The sequence below is a fragment of the Harpegnathos saltator genome, unplaced genomic scaffold, assembly GCF_003227715.2.
Source record: "Harpegnathos saltator strain DR-91 unplaced genomic scaffold, Hsal_v8.6 scaffold539, whole genome shotgun sequence".
In the NCBI taxonomy this organism is placed as follows: domain Eukaryota; kingdom Metazoa; phylum Arthropoda; class Insecta; order Hymenoptera; family Formicidae; genus Harpegnathos; species Harpegnathos saltator.
This window is the reverse complement of record NW_020230359.1, coordinates 467,841-484,401: the sequence shown is the minus strand read 5'-3', so window position 1 is coordinate 484,401 and position 16,561 is coordinate 467,841. Positions and strand designations below refer to the sequence as shown.

General features: G+C 53.4%; 1 protein-coding gene across 1 annotated transcript in view; it reads right to left on the bottom strand.

The window, feature by feature from the left end:
- LOC105183513 (LIM domain only protein 3) overlaps window positions 1–11,236 on the bottom strand; it is a 57,368-nt gene extending 46,132 nt beyond the window's left edge. Inside the window, exon 1 of the mRNA XM_025303248.1 lies at window positions 11,059–11,236. The gene's annotated coding sequence lies outside the window, so the exon portion shown is untranslated. The remainder of the gene's footprint in view (window positions 1–11,058) is intronic.
- Between the last annotated feature and the right edge of the window lie 5,325 nt (window positions 11,237–16,561).

Sequence of the window (16,561 nt, the reverse complement as noted above, 5' to 3'; positions counted from 1 at the left end):
ATTAGCTCGGCAAAACAGCAGCCACCGGTATACATCGTCCCTAATACGCGGCTGCATGCGCAAACACGCGCAACTCGCAAAGTCCGCAGGGTACGCGCACCCCTCGAGCGGATGCGGGATTACGGATCGGAGATCGCAGCCGGAGCACACCCACGTGCACGCAACCATCGTGGGGGCATCGTGCAGCGATACACACAGCGCGCGTCGGAAATATTGACAGCCCGAGTCCCTTCCGCGGCTACTTTCGGCGTCCGCGTTCTTCCGCCGCTCGCGGACTCGCTCGCGATATTTTCCCGCCGTGCCCGCCACCCCTATGCGCGGAAAACACAGTGGACATTGAGCAAGCTGCGGTTACGAACGCGCTACCCGGTACACCGGGCTCCGCGCTGCCCGGAGCCTGCACGGAACACCCTCCATAAAGACGATCCCCTCGATCAGATAAAAAATATATTATAGCCGGCACGATCCGGGGACTCGATACTTCGACGAGGCGTTCTCTCTTTCCCTCCCTCTCGCCCCTTTCGCTCCCTCCTCTCTCTCTCTCTCTCTCTCTGCTCGGAAAACGGACAGCGCATCCACCGCCCCCCCCCGTCTCGCAACCCCGACTCACCGCCGCCACTCGGCGGCTGAAAATCGCTATCGAGCGATTCGAGCGCTCGGATGCAGATCGCCTGCACCGGCAGCGGCGCGGCGCGGCGCGGCGTGCCGAGATCTCGGAGATGACATCCGACGAAATTAGATTCCGCGGCCGAGGGTGGGAATCGACGCGACGCGACGCGAAACGCCGCGACCACTTTTACTGTCTTCCCCCGTGGTTTCCCGCCGGTTACTCCGATTGTTATCCGGGCACCCGAGGGGGTGGCGCCGCGACGTGCATATACTCGCCGACAAGGCTCCTCCGCTGGCCAAAGTGCATCGGGACGCGCCGCGCTTTCGCGCCGGCGATGGGATTGATCGGAGGAGCCGGCCGCGGCGCAACTGCCACGACGCGAAGTCAATTTTGCCGGCCAAGTGAATGAAAAATCCCCGCGTATACCGCTGCTCCGAATATAGCTCGGAATTCTTACGGCGAGAGAAAGAAGACGAGGAGAGAGAGAGAGAGAGAGAGAGAGAGAGGGAGGGATGCGTCTCTTTTACTCATAATCCCTTCGTTTCGAGGATTCCGCGCGCGCGTGTGTGCGCGCGTGTGTGTGTGTGTGTATGTGTGTGTGTGTGTGTGTGTGTGTGTGTGTGTGTCTGCGTAGTTCGCATCGAACGGATTGTTTTACGAGCAAAACAGCCGAGGCGATTAAAGCAAAAGTCGTTTCGGAAAAATCACGTTTTGCTCGTCCCGTTTTTCCGCTCGCACCGGCTATTTGCGGGCGATGCGAATTATCGCGACCGCGCTCTCTCTCTCTCTCTCTCTCTCTCTCTCTATCTATCTATCTATCTCTCTCTCCGAGCCACACAACCAATATCGCTCTACAGCTGCACGCGCGCATATCTATCGCGGCCGACAAAGCTCAATGGGCAACGAAGAACCATCGGAAAAGCTAATACAGCAGCTTGGCAGGGGGAGGGGGGAGGGAAAGGGGCAGGGCGGAACGGAATGGAGTACCGAGGGGGTGGAGTGGTCGGAGGGAGGATGGAGTGAGGAGGCGCCATCGCGAGCAGCCAGACCGAGGGGAAAGCGTTTAATTCATTACGGAGATTAAAAAAGTAAATTGCCTCGTCTCCGTGCGCGCGCGCGAAAGAACAGCGAGATAATCGCGGCCGAACGGACACATTCGGCCACGAAAATATTTAATTAAATTCATGACCGCCACACACACAAGATACGGTTGTTTCGGGCTCGGGCTCGTCGAAGCGTGCGCCCGAGAAGCGAAAGTAATTATCTGAATCTTTCCGAACGGCCGGTCACGTCTCTTTTTCACGGAAGGATCGGACCGATGGATCGCTTCTCTCGACGCGATCGCGCGAGAAGGAGAAGAAGAAGGAGGATGGCGGCGAGGATGGGGAGAAACCGGTAATTGCGTCGGGATCGTAAGAAAACGCGTCTAATTAACACATTGGCCACGGCGGCGCACCGGCGACGTTAATACCTTTTTTCCGTCGGGCCACGCATGATTGGCCGATATGTAGCGGCGACTTTTACTACGGATCGCGCATCCCCGCCGCTCTCAGACAATGCCATTGTGGTGGCCGTGGTAACGAGCGAAGAAACCCGCTCCTCCTCTCCCGACCGGTTTGCGATGTCACACTCGACAAATTTTTAATTCCGCGTGACAAATTCCCAACGTGTGTAAGTGAAAGAAAAACTGGCCGCGAGAATATTACGACCGGCCGTTAAGAAGTGAGCGCTCGCGCAATTCGATCGGAACCAGTAAAAACCGAAAATTGCGAAAAACTTAATCTTCTCGAGCACGCGTGGAGTAAAATTCGCCGGTGGGTAAGAAGAACGGGGAAGAGGGGGAGGGGGAGTAGGGGGGTGAAGCGGCGGGTGGAATAAAGATCTTTACGTATCCGCGCGCGGCAGCCGGGGCGAAATGTAACAGGAAAACGCGCATAATTTATGTGTCGCAATGCGAAGATCCTCTCCAACTTGTTTCATCCATGATTGCCCCAAATGGAATAGCGTATAAATATCTCTCCGAATAAGAGTGGATTTCTCCGACCTATAAGCGCGGCGCAATAATAGCAGCGGAGCGGAACTAAAAACGGCCGGACCGTCGCATCGTCTGGCCCACCGACAAGAAGCCGCCTCGATTTATGGGGCCCGTGCATTAGACTTGAAAGGCCGTGGTTTTTAGTTCACCGGCGTTATATAGAGACTCCGAAAGAAATTGCGGTTACGACTCGCGGTTATGATTTATTAACGCTTTAACAGAGCCGCGCGGGGTGTTGACAACGCTCCAAGTACGTGAGCCAATTATAACGCGCGTTTAACGTGTCTCGGAGAGATTAAATATCGAGAGAATTCGCGAGAGACAGAGAGAGAGAGAGAGAGAGAGAGAGAGAGAGAGAGAAGAGAGAAAGATAGAGAGATAGATAGATAGATAGAGAGAAAGATAGGGGGAAAGAGAGAGAGAGAGAGAGAGAGAGAGAGAGAGAGAGAGAGAGAGAGAGGAAAATTATTTACTACACTGAAGCCATTTTATGCACGACGAAGATTTCTCGTCACGAAAACGATTTAATTGGACGCGCACGCAGCGTCATTTTAATGGAACCTTCAGATACGATCGAATATCGTTTCAAGAATCGTACACATTTAAAATTATTAAATACAAAACCGGCTCTCGTAGCATTTTTCCATTCTCTCTGTTTCTCTCTCTCTCTCTCTCTCTCTCTCTCTCTCTCTCTCTCTCTCTTTCTCCCTCGTTCTTTTGCTCTCGACGTATCGGATCGCGGCGGTACGCGACGAGTCGTTTCGTTTTCGATAGACACGCGCGCTGGCTGGCCGGACAATACGTTATTACGATCTGGCTTTATAACCTACCTCTTATATCCGTCCCCTCGCACAACGCAATCTCATTATCGGGGATGCACTCTCCGTATTAATACCGAGAACGAATTAACTTTCGGGACGTGACGGCACCAAATATCATTAACTTTATATCGCCTCGCACGAGCGAAATAACACGGGACTTCCGCCGCGGTAACTATATACGGTAACGCATTTTTGCCGGGAGCCGTCGGTACGAGACGGCGCTAATTAGTTGATGAATTTCTAGTCGTTTTGTACGAATTCGGTCGATTCAACTGCATAAGTGCAAATGGACATCAAGCATGCACGCGAAACTTTAGTTACAGTTAGTAAACACCACATTTCTCTCTCTCTCTCTCTCTCTCTCTCTCTCTCTCTCTTTGTCTCTCTCACTCACTCACTCTCCTTTTTTTCTTTTTCAAGCGTCACAATCCGACAAGGCGCGGAAACAAGCATTCGCTTCTACTCTGATCCTCTATAGGACACGAAAATTATTTTGCGGAATACCACGTTCTAGATTTTCGGCGTTTTACCATTTCGTAAATTTTTCCGTACATGGAATCCGGCTATTACGACCGAGTGTAGCGTATAAGGGCTGCGACTGGTCCGGAGGGTGCGGGCGGGGTGGGAAAACGGCGCGGCAGTTCGCTCGATTTCGAATAAAGTTAATTGGAAAACATTGTACTACGGGACGGGACGGGACACGGAATTGTGACGAAGGAGCGGTGGAGGGACGAAGGGCGGTAACGGAGGGAGAAGAGAACGGGGTGGGCGAGAGGGATCGACGAGAGGGAGAGAGGCGAGAGGCTGGTGAGTTAGCGAAAATTAATATTCCATATCGGGCCATCGCATCCGACAACGTCGACGATCGACCTGAACTCGCGCGACAAAAAGCGAGTTTTTCCAACGGCGGCGAACCGATGACGATTCGGAATATTAGAGGTATGTATGTATGTGTGTGTGTGTGTGTGTGTATAAATTATATATATATATATATGCATTTATATGCATATATAGACGTGGGCGCGCGCCAATATCGATACGCAGGTGTGCGAACATAGGCGAAGTATAACGCCGACTAATTATCGCGGTCGCATTAATCGTTACGTAAATTAATAAAGTTATTAACGTTGGCCGCGCGCACGTTCGATCGCGCTAGCTCGCGAAGCGCCAATCTCATGAAGATCGTTCGTTACGAGCGTAACAACTCGTCGCGCGAATTCCTAATTGCTGAGTTATCCTGCATGCGCACGGCCCGATAATTACGCAATGTTCGATAGCTGATCGATCGCGTCTTCGTGAATATTTCAGCGCACTCGACGAATTACGATGCGCTTCCTGTCGCGCGGGCGAGCACGTTTTCTTTCGGAACGCAAGATCGCAAAGGTCTGAGGGACAAGGGACGATCGGTGAAGCAACGTTGCGCGTTTCACGAGATTTCACGAGGAATCCGTTAAGGGAAAAAAAAAAAGAGAAAAAAAGAGAGAGAGAGAGAGAGAGAGAAATCGGAGAATGTGAGGTGCTGCACCGTTTAAAGCTGTCAAAACATCCGCGGAAGGAAAGTTACTTGATAAATAAAGTTCGGATTTAAGGTTTCCCGCGGCGTTTCTCACATATCGACGACGAGCAGTTATGTACTTCCGATAAAGATTGCGCAGTTAGCCGACGATACCGAGCAATCGATATCTACAAAGCAGAGCTGTGGACACTATTTACAGTCGTGTCAAACGAAAAAGAGATATCCACTGGCGCGGTAAATTGTTTTGCGACTAATTTAAGTTCAATCGGATAGCGCAGAAACTCCGCGTGCAACACGTCACGAAAAAGGAACGAAAGAAAGAAGCAAAAACGAAAAAAGAACAAAAAAGACGAAGCGCTAATGGACAATCGAACTGTCCGCGAATTGGGGCCATCCAGGGAAACATTTTTATTAGCGATGCCTTCGATCTCGTGACGTCGAAACCGCGGCGAAGCTCTCCGCGATATCAAATTTCGTAACAACCCGGCCAGCGCGGTAGTCGAGTTATTTCAGGTGGACGAAAAACGCTCAAAAACACACGTGTCATCATGTAGTGTTATTTTTGCCCGATCGTAACCGTAATTGGATTTGGCGCGCAAATTGGTGCAGCCCGTCTCTCAAATTCCAGGGAAAATCGGGACCATCGCGGCGCGACCGAGATGTATCATTCATAGGGAAAGCTCGACGACGGGTCATATCTCGTTGTCCGAATCTGTCCGATTTCAATTGTAAGCGCCGCGCGACCCTCGACGGAGACCGGATTCTTTTTCGTCTCTTCCCGTGACGAAAAAAAAGAAAGGAAAAAAAAGAAAAAAAAAAGAAAGAAAAAGAAAGAAGAGTGTAAAAAAGGGGACATTCGCCGGCGGTAAATTACGACGAGAGAATTACAGCGTCGCGCGTGGCTGATAATAAAGAGCGACGACACGCCGCGCCGCGCCGCGCCGCGCCGCGACGAAGAGCCACAAGTTGCGCGGTCTCGCGGTCGCGTATCTCGGCGCGAGAATCTCGCGCGCTCTCCCCGATCGACGCCTATGCAAGAAAAGTCTCCAAGTCAGCCGAAAGAAACGCTACTCGGAGGATCACCGCGCGGATGAACGTTCCATCCCATAAGCTTGTCCTCCATCGGAAGGAGAACGTGTGGCACGGACAGTGCAGCGCACACATCGTTGCATCGTCTGTGTCGCGCCTCCTCTACCGTCCCACCCCTGCCTGGATACGTACGACACGAAGATGCGCCGCAGGATCACCGACTGACAGCTCCCTAATGGAACCCGTAAATACCGCGCGGAGCACGTTATGTTTTCCAAATGAAATCCCGAAAATTTACTTCCGAAACTCGCCGTCGCCGCCGTCGCCTCCGTCGCGTCGCGTCGCCATTTATCCACGACGCGATATTTCGTCTCGCTTTGATAACGCTGGATCTCCGGAATGACCGTTATCTGTTATTGCATTGTCGCTCCTGTTATTGTGGCGCGGCTACCCTCGAAAGCGCATTCGCGATGGTGTTGCATCATTATTATGCGATTGATGAGCCGACGCGCACGATAACCCGATCTGAAGCGTCGAAAAATCGTCTAAACGGAAGCGGATAATTAGGCGAGCTCCGTATTGATTAATTCAATTTCCAGCTTGATGGAACGTCCACTTTAATTACACGAACGAACAATACGTCGGCGATTAATATTCATATTGCGATATTGTAATATCGCGATACGTAATACCGTAATACGCTAATATCGCGCATGTAATAATAGTCCCGCTTAGCGTTATTTATGCGCGATTAATTACCGCCGCATAACCGACAAAAGAAAACTGTCCGCGCGCCGAAGCGCGGGGGTTCCGGCCGAATTGGAAAATCGCGCGATGGTAAACGGCAAGAAAGAGTGCGGGAGAGAGAGAGAGAGAGAGAGAGAGAGAGAGATTACGAACGCAAAAGTATTTCGCGATATAAAGGACGCGCGGAGCGTAACGCGCGCGTTTCGCAATACGTCATGCGCGTACATATTTAGTTACATTATTACCGCACACACGTACGCATTCGACGATTACCGCGATCGGATGCGGGCGCGTGTACATATGTAATCGATATCGAAGCCAGATAAAAACGATATTATGGCGCTGCGATTATGATACCCGCAGCAGATCAAATCGGTCGCAGTCGAGTCTCCCGCTCAACGCGCACCACTCCCGCGCGTACATAGGATGCAGATTGCAAATACGATTAAACGTTATTGCGTTTTCTACCTGCCTCGGAATTACATTCTTTCAAATTTTATTATTCGCCGATATCGATTGGCCGAGGCTGCCCGACGCACTCCCCCCCCCTCTCTCTCTCTCTTTCTCTCTCTCTCTCTCTCTCTCTCTCTCTCTCTCTCTCTCTCTCTCTCTCTCTCTCTCTCTCTCTCTCTCTCTCTCTCCCTCTCTCTCTCTCTCTTGGCATGCGCACACGCGTACGCGTACCGTTAACACGTACGGCCAACCGACCGAATAAACGACGTACAATTGCATCATCACACATCGCGCGCCAAAGCGTGTGATATTAATTTCCCAAAATTAACACCTCGCGGCGGCTCGAAAAATCAAAGGTTCGGCGCGATCAGTCAGTCGCGGAAGACTTTAAACGCTCGTTAACTGAATTTCCGAACGTGTCGGTCAATGAGACATTACGCGAGATGTATTGCACATCTCGCGAGTTTCCCTGTTTCACCCCTTCTTCCTTTCTTTCTTCTTCTCGTTCTTCGCTCTTTTCCCTCCCCACCCTTTCTCTCTCTCTCTCTCTCTCTCTCTCTCTCTCTCTCTCTCTCTCTCTCTCTCTCTCTCTCTCTCTCTCTCTCCCCGAAAGGCGCAATTAATTTTGCGTTCTTAAAAGAAGGATTTTCGAGTAAGGTCCTTTTCCATCCGTCCCCCACCCTCGTTGTTTCGCGACCAATGGTACAGGCGATAGGAGCGCTTGTAGATTCGCGCCCGTTCGTGCTAGGGCAAAGTGGCTATTTTCCGGCCAGTGCTCACCGATTAAGAATCCGATCCCGGCCAAGGAGCAAGGGATAATCCAAACTCGAGACTCACGAATGAGCTTTCTCGCCGAGTTTAGCATTAACCGATACAAAAAGGAAAAAAGGAATAAAGTAACGGCGACGATAAGCGTTTCGTGACTCTTGCCGCGCGTCTTGCCAATTACCACTCGTGCGCGACACGCAAATCATTACGAAAATAACGGGGAAATGTTCGGACGGCGACGTCATGCCCCCCCCCCCCACCCCCCGCGAACCAGTTTTTTTCTCTTGCAAAAAGCTTCGAGGGGGAATTTGCGTGGAAACTTTCGTTTTTCGCGCACGGTTCTTCTTATTTACCGGCCGAGTCAACGAGCAAACTCGAATTATTTAGAAAAAAAGACGAGCCGGGGGTATAACGGCGCAGAGGTCGAGGGACGGTAATACGTCGGCGAAGCAGCGAACGGCCGTCGGGGGAAAGGGGGGTGGCGGCCGTGAAGTAAATAGGAGTCGTGGTCGTTCTGCCGTAAAATTGTATGTGAAATTGTGCGATGTGTCTTGCGAATTGAATCGCCGGAAACGACATTGATTTTATTGCTTGTTTCCAGTGCTGTATACTTCATCCTACCCTCTTCTCCATCTTCCACAAACCCCTCCGTACAACACTCTACCTTCGCTCAGAACCGCGACATGTTCTCCCCGCTGCCATCCCGGCAATCCTTACTTCCCTTCCCTACCGCGATGGGGAATACCGACGTCGTGCGACACGCGTCGTCTTTGTGTAAAACTTGATTTTTCTATCGGAAAGCAAAATCGCATCGGTATATATCGAACGTAATTCGCGCAGAGAGACCCGTCTCTCTTCAGGAACGCCTAGGTCGACGAAAGTATCGCTGCGAACGGCAACAGCGATTTACGCGCGACGGTGTTGTTAGACGAAAGGTCAAAGAAGAAAAAAAAAAATATACAAAAACAAAAGAAGAAACTGCAAACGAAACGAGACCGCGACCGCGCCAATTTTTCCCAACTGCTGAAAACTGCCACTCGCTCGAAAGCTCGAATATATACGCGAACCATAATTTTCTTTCAATGATTTACCACGGGCTAATTGCAGAATGCAGCGCGCGCGGTAATATCGCTTTGCAGGGTTACGTCCGGGGGAGGTAGCTATACTTTAGTTTGCAATTTAAACTTTACTTCCTCCGGAATTGATTAGCTTTTAGTAATTAAGCAAGCAACGCCTTGGACCTCCCCCCCGGCCCCTTTACCGCCCGTTCCCTACGCCGCATTCGCCTCTCCTCCTCCCCCGGCCCTCCGCCGTTCCCACCCCCCCGCCCGCCCGCCAGCGTTCCCTTCCCTCTCAACTTCCTTCTCCTCCGCTGCCTCCACCATCTCATTCCCTTCGCCCTCTCCCCGTCGCTATTTCCCTTTTCTCGTTCGAGTTCGGTCATACTATTCCATTTCGGCGAGAACGCGCTTGCGCCGCCTCGCTCGCTCGCTCGCTTGCTCGCGCGCGCGTACGTACACGCGCGGCACGCACACGAGCGCGTTGATTCTTCCCTCCTGTTCACCACCCCGCCTGCCCGCGCGCGCGCGACTCTCCCTCCCTTAACGCCCGATGTACCCTCTCTTCGTAAGTGCCTTGTTTCGCCACTGATTCCTCATCCGGTCGGCTATGCGCCCGTTTTCGATCTTATTGAGAGAGAGAGAGAGAGGGAGAGAGAGCTGCGGAAGGGGAAAGGGGAATGGAAATTTTGCGCGGTCGCTCGAGTTTCGTACTCGCATTATATATATATATTGTATGACGATAACGCAAGCGGAAAAATGTCCTCTTCCAAGCTGTTTTGAATCTGCGATTTTCGCAGCAATATTTTCACAGCTTGACACGCGGCGGCGTTCTCTCTACATGATCTAAACTCCATATAAGACAACTAAATTATTTGTGTCATCAGATATGTGTGTGTGTGTGTGTGTGTGTGTGTGTGTGTGTGTGATTGCAGTCAAAGCAGAAAATACGCGGTGAAAAATATGGCGAGCTGTTCGTTCGCGCAGAAAGTACGGGTTCGCGAACAACTGATTTGGGAATAAGCTTCGCAGTTGCGAATCGCGAGATGAATCTTCCGATAGATAGCTCGTCCGATAAGTAACATCAGCGCGCACGGAACTGAGAACCGCAGGCGACGCGATTTGAATTTCAATTTGTCGCCAAAATTTCACGCGCACAGGGGTGGACTTTTATCAGGACACAGAAGCGTTCCGCGATATAATTTTCACGACCGGCAACAGGAAGCACCTGGGCTATCGACCGAATGTCGAAAATGCGATTCGATGGCCACGCATCTTGCCGCGCGCGCTCGTAAATTAATGCAAATTATGCGGAATCTCTCGATTTTCGCGACCGCGTAGCGAATCGACAAAATACGCGTCCCGTTGAATGCGCAACGGTAACGACGATCATAAACCGATAATTTAACTCTGGTGATAAAATTGTTGCTACGACGGGACAGTATCATTGAAAAACATTCCGAACACGCCGCCGGGAGAGTTCAATAATGAAATGCACAAGCGGACCGATACATCGCGCCTTCTGAGAGTCCCCGCTGAAAAACGCGAGCGTAAAACGTAAACAAAAGGAAGGTGGGTACGACGCGCGGCGTTTCCGAACGAAAGAAAAACATCGCGCGGACCATGAACGGGGTCGCGCTTTAAAGGTCCCGCGCGACTGTGTTGTGTTTACAGGTCGCGGCAACTTCACGCGCCTCGCAAAAACAAATGGCCACCTCTCGAGCGGCGCCGATCGTCACCGACGACGACGATTTTCGTCGGTCCACGTTTCGAACGCGGCGATTGACACCCTTTAATCTCGATTCGCGCCGGCAATTCTATTACGCGCACAAATGACCGTCGTAACCAACTTATCGCCGTTTATCGCCCGCGTTTACCGCCGCAATGACCTCTTCCACGAATTGCATGGCGTTATTTCCTCCGCTTATTATCGCCGCCAGATGCGCTAATTATTACAACGTGCCGCGTCCATCCTGCACGCGCGATACATGCAACTTCAGATAAGTTATATCTCGACTCACCAATGCGAAGACGCGAGAGCCGCCAGCCAGCGATGATCCGCGTAGGGAAATCCTCGCGACAGGTAGTCGTCGTCGTCGCCGTCGTCGTCGTCCCCACGGAGCAGTGTGATGATGTCCGGAGCACTCATGAAGCACAAGCCCGTCGTCGTCTCCCACACCGCCGCCGCTGCCGCCGCCGCCGCCGCCGCTGCCGCTGCCGCCGCCGCCGCCGCCGCTGCCGTCGTCGTCGTCGTAGTCGTAACGAAGCCGCGCGAACGCACGAGGATTTGCGCGAGAGCGCGGCGGGTTTCACACAGAAAGCAGATTCCCGATATCCGGACTCACTCAGGTCCGCGGTCACGATCGATCCGTCGCACGCGTGCCGCCGCCGCTGAACACTTTGCGAGATGTATTCGCGCGTCAATCGCCGCCGAATCGCGCTCTCGTCGTCGTGCACCGTTCGCCGCTGCGCCAATCGTGCACTGAGGCGTACCTACCCGCGACCGTTAGTGTCGCTGCGCGCCACCGCGCTGCCGGCGCGCGATCGTTGCGTCTCTCTCTCTCCCTCTCCCCCTCTGTCCGTCCTTCTTTCTCTCTCTCTCTCTCTCTCTCGTTCTCTTTCTTTCCGTCGACGCGCAATTAATCCGTACCACACACGTCCACTCGCTGCGACGCTCCAACGCGAAGTGAGGAGCGACGCGCGCCGCGGCACGACACTTGCCGGGAGCGACCGACACGACGCGATGCGGCGCGGCGCGCGCGCCAGTGTACGTCCGTCCGTCTCGCTCCCGAGCTCGCGCTCCGCCGTATCTCCCTCTCCTTCTCGCCGCCGAGGATACGCGGGATATAGGGGATCGCTCGTCGTTGCGGCGCGCGCGCTACGTTGTGCCGCCGCGCGCGCGATCTCCCTGCGTCATAGCGAAGATCATGTCACGCGGGGTTGCGCGAAGCGAGCGCGTGTCGCGCAGGCCACGGCGCCACCGTGCCTCCCGCGGATTGTCAGCCTCTCTCATAGGTTTCTTCGATTTATGTTAACCAACCGATGCGATGATTCCAGATGGTGGGAAATACTTTCTTTTTCTCTCGGTAAAGATGGAGGCTGCTCACGATACTGCGTACGACAAGAGGCGATCTCGCATAAAGGTGAGAAACGATGTTCAGCGATATATTCTTTCTTTCCGCGCGAGACACAACGACGACGTGCGATTAATGAGAACGGAAAAACTGCACGAGCACTCGTCGTGCGCGCTCGAATGCGTGAGAGTTTCGATATCGCCGGACCGTGGGAAATTCGCCATTACGTGTTGACGATGCCGAAAAATACGGCGACGAAATACTTGTGTTACGCCAGAGCTATCACGCCGCATATATATTTACACTGCATATTGCTGCCCGGAAGCGGTATCAAACAACAAACATCGCATCGGCGTAAACGCTCAATTAATATCAAGTAACGAATATCGGTTAAACAGTGATTTCGACGTTGCTCGGATTTTACATGACGTGGCGCGCACGAAAAGTTTAACAAAATATTGTTAATAATCGCGCGCCCGCGGATGTGATGGCGAAAGAGCGAGAGAGAGAGAGAGAGAGAGAGAGAGAGAGAGAGAGGGCGGAGGGAGGAGAGGAGAGGGAGTGTAATCGTCGCTTTTATCGGCCTCCGTACCTGGTAACGACGAGTGCCCGAAAATTCCTCGGTCGGTTCGCGCGCACTGACGTCGCCCTCGCGATAATAATTACTGCTAATGTAAATGTTCGTTAATGGATGTCATTAAATGCAACGCCGGCGGAATGGCCGCGGGGTCGTCCGTGTAAGTCTATACACACGCTCGCGGGGCTTTGCCAATTATATTAATTAAATAAACATTATAATCAGCTAATTAAATCTAGCGCACTCAACCCCTCGTCTCGCTCCTCCCTCCCCCTCGCGCCGCCCGCCCCCGCGCGCGCTCGCGCGCGCACTCCCACACCTCTCGCTCCCTACCGTAAAGATACACAATATCGTGAAATTCAATCGTGTCGAGCAAGATTTACTATCGGGAATCGCTTGCGCGCTTCGTCGCGGCATTTCAGTGCGGGCGCCGCTACGATCCGACGCGTAATTGCTCACCGATAAACGTTTAATTAAACTCCTCGCGGAAAAGTCTGTGGATTTTTACCGCCGGCCGTGACGCAGCGCTCTCTCTCTCTCTCTCACCTCCTCTTGGCTCCTCCGCCCCCTCCCTCGCATCCCTCCTCGCAGCGCTCCGCGGGAATATCCTCGAAAAGACGACCGCGCACCGGTTGCACTCGCGCACGGGGCTTAATGTTTACTCCCTAATTAGACGTCTTCTCATAAAAGACGCGAGAGAATCTCGCTTTATAATCAAAATAAATACCGTCGCTGCGCGCGCGCGTTAAATATCCGTCTCGCGCGATTCGGGATCATAATCCTATAATTCAGCGCAGTGAGCCGTGCGAATGCGAGATTAAGGCGGCTTCGGGAATTAAAGCTCCGCAATTAACGCTAAGTGTCGGCCGCGAATATAGATCGCGCGCGGCGCGGTTTCCAAAACAACCGATTCAATTACGGGATCGATTCTGTCGGCCGCGACGTCATCCGCGGCCGCGACGATTCTTAAGAAGACACACACATACACACACGCGCACGCACATGTGTGCACGCTCCGCCGTGTTTGTGTCGGCTCCACGCACGCACCAACACCGAGGCCAACGGACCGGCCGGTTACACCGGCCCTCGAAAAGCGGTTCGTGTCATTAGTATGTTAATTGGTAACAGCCTGGCTGCCTCGCCTCCCTCGCCACCGACTCTCTGCCCTTGCCACGCCAGCCAACCCGCTTGCCTGCCTGCCTGCCTGCCTGCCTGCCTGCCTGCCTGCCTGCCTGCCTGCCTGCCTGCCTGCCTGCCCGCCTGCCTGCCTGCCACGTCGCGTTGCGAATGCATATACGTCGACCGGAGCCCACCGAGTTTGTACGTTAAGATGTTTAATCACTTCTGTAATTAAACTGTCCCTCAAAGGGTTAATTGTCCCATAAACCCATGAATACGTTAACGAGCGCGCTACGCACATCGCGAACATCGCCATCGGCCAAGGAGCCGCGGTCGCAAAACGGCGCGTATAGAACGAGCCGCGAAAGGGGAGTACGTACCATGAAGACCGTTAGCGCTGTGCTGAAGACTGCGCTCGCGTAAAAGGATCTCGAATGCGTGAGAGGTCCTTTGAATGCGTCGGCAGCGCGACGTCTCATTTGTACGACGATTATTTCCGCGATCGTTGCCGCGTCGATATCTCACGAGACAGAGAGAGAGAGAGGGAGAGAGAGAGAGAGAGAGAGCGAATTGCGACAGGGCGAGAGTAAAAGGGGCGGATAAATTTGCGGCTTTTCAATTTTCGAATTACGGCTGAGAGCTTCTTCTACCGTCGAAATTCCCGCCGTCCCGGACACGGGCATTTGCCTCCTCCGCGCGCTTTTTCTCCGGAGACCCGAGACGGATTACTCGGCGAAGCCTTGTCCTTAGACGCAGGACATGGGATTCCGCTACGCGGCCAACTGAAAAGACGCGAAGCCGACGGCAGGGAGGCAGGGAGGCAGGGAGGAGGAGATGGAGAACGGGGTGGATCGGGTAGCGGGCTAACGGGAAATAACGGGAAGTAGAGAAGAGTGTTAATTTTCGAAATGAAAACGAGACATCCATCTTTAGCGAAATGCTTGGCGCTCGACGCTTCAGCGCCTGGCCCATTCTCTCGCGCTCAATGCATTAGAGTAATGAATTAATTTCCATTGGAGCTCCAGCTCCCCTCGCCCCTGCCTCGTCGCAGCGCCATCCTCCGTCACGCGCAACCCCCTCGCGGCTGTTTGCGTCGACCCTTACCGCCGACATCCGTCTTCAGTGCGGATTTAAAATCTATTTTCCTAATTGTAACCGTGCGCGCACATCCTGCGGTTTCCTTCTTGATTCTCGTTGCCATCTTCGCGAACACGTCGGCCAGCAGCGACGACGCGCCCCTCTCCGTCCCTCGCAGTCCCTCGCCGTCGAGCGAGGTCTTTCAAGGGTATCGAACGGTCCTGCCGGAAAATCGCGTTTTCCGCTCGCGTGTTCCGCGATATGCGCGTATTCGCCGAAAGCCGCGCCCCGCTTCTCGTCGTATCGCGCAAGTAATTCGCGAGTCGTCGCCACGCCGGCGCTCGAGCACACACACACCGAACCTCCGCGAACGATGCCTCGGGGATGGCAATCGGGTCTCACCCACCTCCTCCTCCACCTTCTTTGCGTCTTTACTTTACGAGGTCGTAAGGGGCGAGCGAGCGCGAGCGAGCAAGCGAACGAGCGAGCGGCGTGACTGGTGGGCGAGCCGGGCGGCCCAGGGAGAGGAATCGGGGGGCCGCGGGGGACTGGAGGTACCGAGCAAAGGGGGAACCAAGACTCCGGTCAATTAAGCGCAGGAAATTAGAGTTTTAATTACGCAGTCATTCAGAAAATTACATCGGGGGCCGTGAAGAAGGCATCCGCAATCGGCCAACGAGCGGTGGCGGCGGCGACGGCGACGGCGACGGCGGCGGTGGCCTCTCTCTCTCTCTTTCTTTCTCTCTCTCTCTGTCTCTCTCTCTCTCTCTCTCTCTCTCTCCCTCTCTCTCTCTCTCTCTCTCTCCCTACGCGTCTGATAATTTTTCGAAACTGCCGTCACGAGTGCGTGCTAAATTTATAAGACGTCCCGGAAAATCCGTCTTTACGACGAAAGTTCTAACGAGGTCGGTCCGGGTTTCCGGGAGGTGCGATTAAAAATGCCGGTCGAATTGGTGGATGGAGTGTTGCTAATCATCAGGAGGACCCGCTCGTATACAAAGATGAAACTCGAGATATACGAGATGCGTGCGTTCCAACTACATATTTCCGCGTCTCTTTCCCTTCCCCGCCCCCCGTCTCTCTCTCTCTCTCTCTCTCTCTCTCTCTCGCTCTGTCTCCCGAGAAAAGCAAGCGCGTGTCCGTGTATTTAAAACGCGAAGGTCGCCGCTGAAACGGATCTGCGTACGGCGAGAATACAAAAATAGCTTGCAGGGGGACGTGCACTCGCGGCGCGTATCCGGCATCAAACGCGGCTATTTGATTCTCATACTCTCCCCCCCCTCCCTGTCGTTGCACGCATACGATAACGTGCGACGCGACACTAATATCGAACGAGCGAAAATACGGTATTCCAGACGCGCTGCAATTAGCGCCAAACGCGCGACGCGGGCGCGCACCTAAGTCACGCTGATTGAATAGCGTTAAATTAGTCCGGTTTTGTTTTCATTTGTTCCGGCCTCGCGGGCCGATGATGAATATCGAGAGGTCAGCGGTGAAATCGAATATCTCGCCGGCTAAATTTCCTTGCTCATCCGCGCGTGCGAATCGAGCCCGCGCCGCGAACCGGCCGGGCCCGACGACGGCCAGTCGATACGCGATCGTGTCGATTGTTTGTCTGCCGCCGGGCCGAGATTATATTTTAATCAGTTTACCGATTGCGGCCGGAACAGGATGCCT